The following is a 9,756-nucleotide window of genomic DNA, read 5'->3' as shown; positions in this document are numbered from 1 at the left end:
GCGGCAGGCAGCCCCTCCACACAGCACCCCCCTGGCTCGGGGACGGTCACGCACCCCCGTCCGCTAACGGCCACACGGCGGGCTGCGTGTCCAGGCTAAACGTGGGCTGAGAAGCCGGGCCCCACTCGGGGGACCCTGGGTGACTCCACGTGGGGGCCCACGTCCAGCTCCCGCCCAGGGCATCCTCCCAGGGCTGCCGCCTCGCCTCATCTGTGCAATGGGAGCCCAGTCACGCTGTCCCTGCGGCAGCGGGAGGCTGAGGGAGCAGGGGCAGGATGATGGAGCGTCCGGTCCAGAGGCGGAGCCCGAGTCGCTCCCGCGCGCCCGCCGCCTCCGCCACCCCATCGCCGCGCCCACTCCTGTGCCTGCTGGGCCTCACGGGGCAGGACGCGCGGCAGGGGCCCCGGATGGTCCAGCCACGGTGTCTGTCCGGGGGTGGAGACGGGCTGGACGGAGGAACCCGGGCGCTCTCCTTGCTCGGCCCACACCTGCCCTGGGGCAGGTCCTCCGCGGCTGAGCCAGATGCTGGTACAGGACCACCTGGCTGCCAGTCCCCCGGCTTCCAGCGCTTCTGGCTCTGCGTGACCCCTCCCGCCCAGTTCCCTTCCAGTTTTCAGCTCTCCCGTCACTCGTGTGATAAAGGCCCCAGATTAAGCTCCCCTGCAGTGATCACTCAGAACAGCTTTCTGACCGGACTATTGTTATTATTCTCTCTAAACAGCAGGGCCGTTTGGGGGCTGCAGAGATGAACACGGGTGGGCTCCTACTTTCTAGGAGAGAACGTCCCAAAGTGGGATCCAGGGACCCCCTGCGGCAGTATCACTTGGGGGTTCTTACAAAATACTCCAATTCCCCAGTCACACCAGACCCACGAAACCTCAGCTCCTGGTGGAACTCCTGTCATCTGCATCTTATGAAGCCCCCCAGGGGATTCTTGGGCAAACCAAATTCTAGGAGTTTGCAATATAACAGGGAAAATAGGCTGTGAGTGCAGACATGGGGGAGGAACTCAGCAAAGGCAGCGGGTTTATTCCAGGTTCCACGCCAGCTGCCTGTGCGACCTTGGGACGGTCTGAACCTCGACCCTCTCTGTCCCCATCGGAGCAGCGAGGGGGCCTCAGTGATGGTGAAAATGTCCTGGCTCTGAAGCGTGCGTGGGTCTGTGGTCTCCGCCAGAGAGGAGCGCAGGGGTCGGCCCTCGGCCCCTCGTCCAGGCAGAGGTCTCAGACCACGCACGTAGAGTCTTCCTTACATGGCACCGTGAACGGGGAGATGGCACCTGCGTGCCGGGGACTGTGGGCTAGACGATCGCACTGGAAGCAAGTATTTATTCCAGTAACACCTGCCACTGGCCTACAGTGTGGATAAGACTAGTGTGACATGCTGCAGATAAATGCAGTCACGTGTCACCTGTCGCCCTGGGTCCTGTCTACACACAGGTCCTGCCGCCCCAGGCTGCAGGCAGAGCCCAGCTGCCCCCTCCCCTGGCCTCCCAGCTGGAACCCCCCATGCGGGATTGACACCCACTCCAGCTCCCGCCAACAGCTGGCTGCTGAGGAAGATCAGAGGGGAACATACAGGAGAAAGAGCCGGTAAGCTGGGTGCAGCCTCGGGGGGAAGTGGGGAGGAGCCGGGCGGACTCAACCTGGCATCACGGTGGGCACCCAGAGGGCCCTCTGGCTAGCTGCTCTCCTCCCCTGCTCAGCCAGCTCTGATTGCTTACTTTTTTTTAAAAGAAGTGCTTTAATATTTTAACTAGCTAAAGGTCTTTAAAAGACACATTTGTTGGGCTTCCCTGGTGGCACAGTGGTTGAGAATCTGCCTGCTAATGCAGGGGACACGGGTTCGAGCCCTGGTCTGGGAGGATCCCACATGCCGCGGAGCAACTGGGCCCGTGAGCCACAACTACTGAGCCTGCGCGTCTGGAGCCTGTGCTCCGCAACAAGAGAGGCCGCGATAGTGAGAGGCCCGCGCACCGCGATGAAGAGTGACCCCCGCTCGCCACAGCTAGAGAAAGCCCTTGCACAGAAACAAAGACCCAACACAGCCAAAAATTAATTAATTAATTAATTAATTTTTTTAAAAAAAGACACATTTGTTGATAGTGGTACATCCACGTAACATAATACCAGGAAATAACCAAAACCTGTCATTTTACGTGAAATCTGAAGGGGGGGATTGCAGGACAATGTACATTGTAGATTTTGTTACTTATGCTAAATAATATTTTGTTTATATATAAATATACAATTAAATGTTATATATGTATATATACATATACATACATGTGTATGTACATGCACGTGTGGTACGTACGTGCGCGTCTTTGTGAATCCACTAGAAGCTCCAGGATGGAGAGGTCCTAGCTTTGTGAGATGGGAACGGAGGGAGGGAAAGTTTCCACTTTTATGCCCCGTACTTTTTTTTTTTTTTTTGAAGAAAATAGATTTATTAGTTAACTTATAAAGAGATTAAAGAGCTGGAAACAAGTATTAAAAAGGAATTTGTGCCTTTATTAGAATGGTGTTAGGCTTTAAATATACCAATTTGGGTAATGAAATTATTCATTTTTTAATAAGAAATGACACTACAGAACTGCAATACTGGTCAAACAGTCTTGTCTTTACTTTTCCTTTAAAGTGAGAAGCAGAATGCGAGTAATCAGAAAGCACGAGCAGCCATCAGTTAATCCAAGATACCAGCTTCTTAGTTCCAAAGGCACTTGCAAAGAAAACCATTGCGGGGCACAGGGTATGGAAGCACTTCCAATAACTGGAGTCCCGTGTGTGTGTGCACTCCAAGTCTCATAGGCTACTTTATGTATTTATCCTTTACTTGGTCACTTTTTTCCCCACAAATACAGTTTTTCTTTGACTTTTTTCCTCATAGTATAAAAAGCACAAAATATAAACAAGCTGTTGCATTGCACACTTCAGAGTGTACAATTCAAGCATTACAGAGCTATCGACATACTGATAAATCCCATCAAATCTTGGGTAATTCAATAATGTACAAAATACCAGGGCACAGAAAGAACTAAAACCCACTTCTTTTTGTTACACATAAGATTCAAATATTCAATCTAAAGAAAAACACTTAATCATTTTGCCTCTCCTCTACATTCGCATGTCGATACCCTTATTAAAATATTCCTGTATTATTATGTTTCATCTTATTATTTCAAGTTAGGTTTATAACCTCAAAACCAGCCATCCAGACAAAACAGGTAATCAGAAAGATTATTTCTTACTCACCTCCCTAACCCCAATAACTATGAAGCCAATTCTATGACATGACTCCAAACTGGATTGTGATGACAAATGCTAGGTCCAATTTCTTCATTATCCTTTTTGGTGTGGCATTCTTGGTAGAACTCAGGTGTGGAAGCCAGCATGGATCCTCCAAACTGCATATCGCTGCGTGTGGTATGTAATGACTTGTACGTCAATAGGTTTGGGCTTCAATCTACCACCACTCAATTCCTCACTTAATTTCAGCCTGGCATCTACAGTTCTTTTCAAATCTCTTTGCAAGCGACGTCCGAAGTCCCTGAACATGGCTGAACCTCCAGAGAGGGCAATATTCTTGTAGAGAGGACGTCTGACATCAATAGGATAATTCTGAACTACTTCATCTACAGCTTCTGAGATAGGCTAAGTCTGGATTAGCAAACTCTGGATGAAAAGAAATTTCAGGTCCCAAGAATCTCTCATATCCAACATCAATGGAAAATTCTTTCTTTGAGATAGCATTGATACCAGTATACTGTTTAATCCACTTTGATCCATCTGTATCATACTTAAATTCTTTTACTAAATCTGGGCAGACATAACTATAGCGCTCCTTTACTGCCTTAGCAGTTTCCAAGGATTGCTCTGAAGGAATTCCTACTTCTCGGTCTCTCAGCAATTGCTGAATAAAATAGGTTATATCTCGTCCTGCGATTGGAATGTGCTTAATATAGCTGCCAATCACATACCCTTCAGCCACAGGGATGACATGAGTGACACCATCTCCACTGTCTATTACCGTACCGGTCAACGTCCGTTCTCCTACTTGTCTGGAGGTCCAGGATGCAGCTAAGGCAAGAACAGCCTGTACAGCAATGTACTGGCCTGGAACACTGAAGGACTCAAACATTATTTCAGCAGTATATTCCCTGTTTTCTGGAGTATTCAGTGGAGGTTCAGTCAAAAGAAGATAATGGTCTTCAGGTTCTGCCCTTAACTATTTAAAGATCACTTGCTCCATAAACCTTTCCATCAAGTCCCAATCGTCAATGATACCATGGTGGATTGGCTGCTTTGTTGCATATGTAGGTTGTTCTATTGCTTCATCACCAATGAAGAAGTCTAGGTCATCAACACCTTTCATCACCCTCCTTTGAGCTTGATCACCCACTTCTGCTGACTCCTTAATAGCAATACAGGAAGAGATGATAGCCTGTGGTTCCCTATTTCCGGCATATCCTAGTTGTGTATACCCCGTGCCACGGCCCACCCCACGGGCTGCCAGCCGTCCCGCCATCTTCCTCCTCGCCTGCGGCTGCCACTGCTGCCGGCTGGGGCCAGGGATGGGCGGCGAGAGGTAGAAGCTACCTGACCAACCTCGGCCGGGCCACCCTCTCCGTCGGCGGGGAGCCAGGAAGCCAAAGCAGCAGCGAGAGAGCTGCAGGCTCGGTCAGCGGCTACCGCATCCTCAAGCCTGGTGGGCAGTCCCCACCCTGCCCCCCACGGCCTCCTCCCCCCCCCTCCCCCCTCCTCACTCCTGTCCCCGCCCTACAACTTCTTCCCCTCCCGCCGCCTTTCCCGGGGAAGTCAAGGTGGCCTGCAGTGGCGACGCCCCGGCCAGGCCAGCTATCCCCCATACTTCTTCAGGGGCCTTGGTTCTTTACTATGAAAATGTATTTCTTTGGTATTTTGTCATCAATAAAACGAATTTTGTGCCCCCCACATTACATCGATATTATTTCATATACATTATCTGAAAAAGAAAACCCCATGAGCGGCTGGTATAAGAGGAGCCTGAAAAGCTCACAGACTTGGAGTGGAAATTGGGAAGACCTGTGTGTAGAAAACATCCGTGGCTTTCCCCCCGGCAATCCCATCCCTCAGCTGATATCCTAGAAAAATTATCAACGTGCACAAAAGTTGTTGGCAGAAATGTTCTTCCCAGCATTGTCTGGGAATCTACATTTTCCTTTAGAGAAGGATGGACCCACAAAGGTTGGTGTCTTCGCCCCAGGGATCCCACTCCAGCAGGAACCAAAAGAGGAAGAACTAGAACTTCCTGACCCAAAATGGGCACCTATCAAAACCACAGTGCTGAGAGGAGAAAGCAGGGAGAAGAGATCTGGGCAGGAACAGAATGATACCACTTATACAAAAGTTTTTAAAAAACATGCAAAACACTACTGCCCATTATTTATAAATACGTTCGTACATAGTAAAATTATAAAGGCAGTCATAGGAATGACAAACACAAATTCGGAATTTGTTCTCCGCTCAGAAAGGGATACCTTGGTACTTCCATTGTATCTGCAAAATTCACCTTCTTTGGCTGGGAAGGATGCCCTTTCTATTTTAGTTGTATTGTCATGTCTGAAGTATTCTCTTCTTTTAAAAGTCCTTTCAAGACACAGGACTTATTTCAGTGATCACTTTGCAACATATATAAATGTCGAATCATTACGCCGTACACCTGAAATTAACATAATGCTGCATGTATGTCAGTTATACTTCAATTTTTTTTAAAAAGGAATACCATTGACGAATTCATCCGGGGAGGGGCCCGGGGCTAGCGTGCGCTGGGATGGAGTTGATGCTGACGATGAAAGGTTTGGGTACAGACAGAGGTGACGGCCACACAATACTGTGATGTGTTCAATGCCGCTGAGTTGTGCACTGCAAATGGTGAAGGTGACAGATGCTGTGTGTGGACATTTTTCCTTCATAAACAAAGGAGAAGCAGCTGTGCACTTAGGGATGCAAAGTCAGACGCACTCCCCGGTCTTAAGATTCAAAAAACAAAGTCCTAAAGGCCCCACACTCTTCTGGAAGCTGAGACGGAGCATGGAAGCCTCTGCCTGCAGTGACGACCGGTAGACACAGGACCTCGAAGGCGTCCGCCCTGCCCGGCCCTGCGGCGTCCGCTCTCTGAGGACACACATCTGGTCACACCCAGAAACACACTGCTCATCACCAGCCCTGGGAAGGACTCCAAGCAGTGGTGAGCCCTCCCCACGTGGTCCTGGGTGGAGGTGACACTGGCCGGCTGTGCCATCGATGTCCCCGGCCTGTGCCTCCCTCCCTACCCGGAAAGAGAAGCCTCTGGAACAGTCAGGCCACAAAGGAAGAAGGAGGCGGCTGGTGTGTGGGGTGGAGGGGCTCTTCCCTGAGCTGGAACCAGGAGCCAGGCTGGGAATCAGACGGGCGGAGGGGTAAATAGGCAGGTCGCACGGGGAGTTCCCACACAGTGGCCTGGGAGCTGCCACCTAAGGGGTCGCCCCGTCAGACCGTCCCCTTGGAGCCCAGACGCCGGCACAGCCCCATCAGGGCCCGGCTGCACACGCGCTCCAGCTGCCCGTTACCAAGCCCTAACTTTAAGTAACCACGGGAATACTAATGCACTAACCCTCAAGAAAACCCAGCAAGGTAGGTGTTAACACTTCCCCACTTTACAGATGAGGAAACCAAGGTCCCCCTCTAGTTTGTGGGGCTCGGGGTTGCGAACCCTGACAGCTGCGTTGCAGAGCCCACACCTTTGACCACGGCCAATGCCGGCTGTCCATAAAAATGTATGGAGCAAATTGTGGGCCGAGGCACCAGTTCTCCCAAGTTCCCCATTTCTACAAAGATCAGCCTGAGAGAGGGACACACATCAGTTCTCTTTTCCCGTCACTTCCATTCTAACATGTATGTAATTCACGGGCAGTTAGCATGCAGCCTCCCAGCAAGGCCACAGGAGAAGCCCTTAGATGCTGGAGGAGGGAGGGGGAGGGAGGGTTCAAAGGCAAGGGGGATCTCCCGGCGCCTGGGGACCATCCAGGCACTCAGGAGACAGAGGGTGTTTGTGGGAGGACGATGAAGGGCCTGATGGCCGCAGAGGGTCAGAGGGAAGGGGCAGCAGGTGACAGGGGTCCCAGGACAATAGAAAGGATCGCAGTCCTGCCCCGAAGGAGGCACTTGGTAGATACTTGTTGAACAAAGGACTGTGTTTAGGCTTATGTTTGGAAGCTTATATCCAAGATCTGAGCCCTCTTGGCATGAAAAGAGCACTAAACTAGCAACCAGAAAACACAGTCCCTCGTGCCGGTGGGACAAAAACCAGTCCGGTCTCCGGGCCCCTCTGCATCCGGGGTGCGGTCGAGTGTGAGGCTCATGAGGGCCCCTTTGACCCTGATGTTCGGCCTTCCTGTGAGTCACTCCAGCCCCAGTGGTTTGTCAGCGGGGCTCCCGGGGAAGCCAGAGAACAATCAGAGGCGAAGGGGAGAGACCAGGGCCCGCGGGTTCCGGGCCTGGAGGAGGAGGCCCTGTGACACCCAGCAAAGGGTGACTCAGGCAGTATTTTTCCAGTGTGGCGGCCGGAAATGTCCCCAGCCACGCAGCACCTGTATCAATCGGCGTTTGCACGGTGTGGCAGGGTTCAGATCTTGCCCCTTGTCATGAAAACAAGTAAAATTCCAGGTCAAGTCCAGTCCTGCCTGCAGAGAAGAATCAGGGCTCGCTGGTTCATTTGGTTTGAGTCACCACCGGCATCCTCCAAGAGGTCATGATTCATGGCCATGTTATTTAGGGAAAGAGTCGCAAAGCCATCAAAACGCGCCTTCCTCTGGTCCGCCTCCAGCCCCTGCCTGGCCGTCGCTGGAGCCTTTGTTTCACGGTAATGACACAGCCAAACCTCGGTTATTTGCACGGGACAAATGGGGGTCTCCAATAGCCAGAATACTGCCGCATTCAAGTTGTAGGGCTAAGAGGTAACTCAGCACCAGTTCCAGGTGCCTGGGGCTCCTCACAGAGTGGGTTCGAGCTCTGAGCCCTGGCAGGACCGCAAAATGGTTTTCTCAGCATCCCCGGCAAGGCCTGGCCAGATCCTCGGGGCCCCCTAAGCCAGGACGGACAGGCTCGGCAGCAAACGCCCCGTCCTTAACCCTGAGCAAACCCACGCTCCTCCTCCTGCCCTACGACAAAGGCTTTATTATTATTGTCTTTCCTTATAACCAGGAGAGTTCAAGCTCTTCCTGATCCTTCTGAAGTCAGACTGCCACCAACTCCCAAAAGAAATGACATTTGAATGAATGTATTTGGGGGAAAACCCAAAAGAAAGAATCCTGAAGAACGGCTTTTGTCTGCTTATGGGACCGGATGAATAGAAAATCTTTCTAACTATGTGGCTATCAAACCCAATAAAAGTGAAATATTCACCGTAAGAGATCTTCCATTTTATTCTGAGAAGCTTTTTTTTTTTTGAACTCATCATTTTAAACCCAAATGGGACAGAACCTGGTTCCATTCATTAAATACTATGACAGCTTGTACTTACAGCTAACTATTAGCACCTAGAATCTAACACACTGAGGTAGTGTCGTTTTATATCAAAAGTTCAGTTCCTTCTTAGAAATAAAGAAGAAAATGAATAGACTCAACATACAAATATAAAATGTCTATAAAATAAAACATCTAAAAATTAAATGTCTTGAGAAAATGCTTGCAACACATGTAATAAAGGAAGGTGAATACTCACTAAAAGAAAATCTATGGAAATAACAACTAAGATGACAGAAAATTAGGACAGGAAAGAGAATTGACCAAAAAAAAAAAAGAAATACAAGTGGCTAATAAAAGTTAACTTTCTTAGTTTAAAAAAAAATGCCATTAAGACAGCAAGGCAGTGTTTGCCTGACTGAGCCAAGGCCTGTGCCCACAGCCCTACGGGTGCCCAAGAACAAAGTTCCCATAAACTTTCTGCAAAATAATTTGATGGCATTCGCCAAAGACCTTTGAAAACATTTATGTACTCTGGTCCAACAGTTCCACTTCTAGAACTCTATCCCAAGGGATCAACTAAAAAAATGCTAATAAAAACATAATATTCTGTTGACAAAGATGGGTATCAAATACTTGTTTGTAAATAGAGAAAAATTTAAACCAGAGAAGCAAATCCAAGTCATAGAATATTATTCAGCCATTACAAAATCCTGTTGACAAGGCTCTCTTAATGACCTATATGGGAAAAGAATCTAAAAAAGAGTGGATATATGTATACGTATAACTGATTCACTTTGCTGTACATCTAAAACTAACACAACATTGTAAATCAACTATACTCCAATAAAAATTTTTTAAAAAAGAATCTCTAAGAGTATAGGAAATTCATAGGATAACACCTGAAGTAAAAAAAAGGAAGAATACTATGTTTTAATAGGCTATACACATAGCCACTTTAAAATATATCTGAGGGGAAAACTGGAAAGAAACATGGATGATCAGAGCGGTTGTTACTGTGTCTTTGATTTTACTCCTTTCTCTCACTTTTTAAATTTTATTATGTTTTCAAAATAGTCTATAATCCACACACAGTATTTTTACAATAATCAACATTCTTTTTGAAAGCTCTGCTATTAGGCATTAACCCTCAGTCTCCTAGGCACTGGTGTGGGGTAGCATCCTGAGAGCTGTGAGGAGTGGTTGGTCCTCCAGACTTGGCATCAGGGACACCCCAGAGACACAGGAAGACCCCCCAGTCCAGCTCTGCCCT

At 48.9% G+C, this 9,756-nt stretch overlaps 1 long non-coding RNA gene and 1 pseudogene across 2 annotated transcripts; one reads left to right on the top strand and one right to left on the bottom strand.

Annotated features, from left to right (window-relative positions):
* Window positions 1–650: 650 nt before the first annotated feature.
* Window positions 651–4,556, bottom strand: LOC309631895 (actin-related protein 3 pseudogene; annotated as a pseudogene). Its single transcript has one exon. The product of its transcript is annotated as an actin-related protein 3 pseudogene (transcript).
* A 2,880-nt stretch (window positions 4,557–7,436) lies between these two features.
* Window positions 7,437–8,853, top strand: LOC309632119. The gene is made up of 2 exons (XR_014246744.1): window positions 7,437–7,881; window positions 8,223–8,853. It is a non-coding gene; the product is annotated as an uncharacterized lncRNA (long non-coding RNA).
* The last annotated feature ends 903 nt before the right edge of the window (window positions 8,854–9,756 follow it).

Source organism: Balaenoptera borealis, assembly GCF_965194805.1.
Source record: "Balaenoptera borealis genome assembly, chromosome: 7".
Lineage (NCBI taxonomy): Eukaryota > Metazoa > Chordata > Mammalia > Artiodactyla > Balaenopteridae > Balaenoptera > Balaenoptera borealis.
This window is presented reverse-complemented; position numbering and strand designations above follow the sequence as displayed.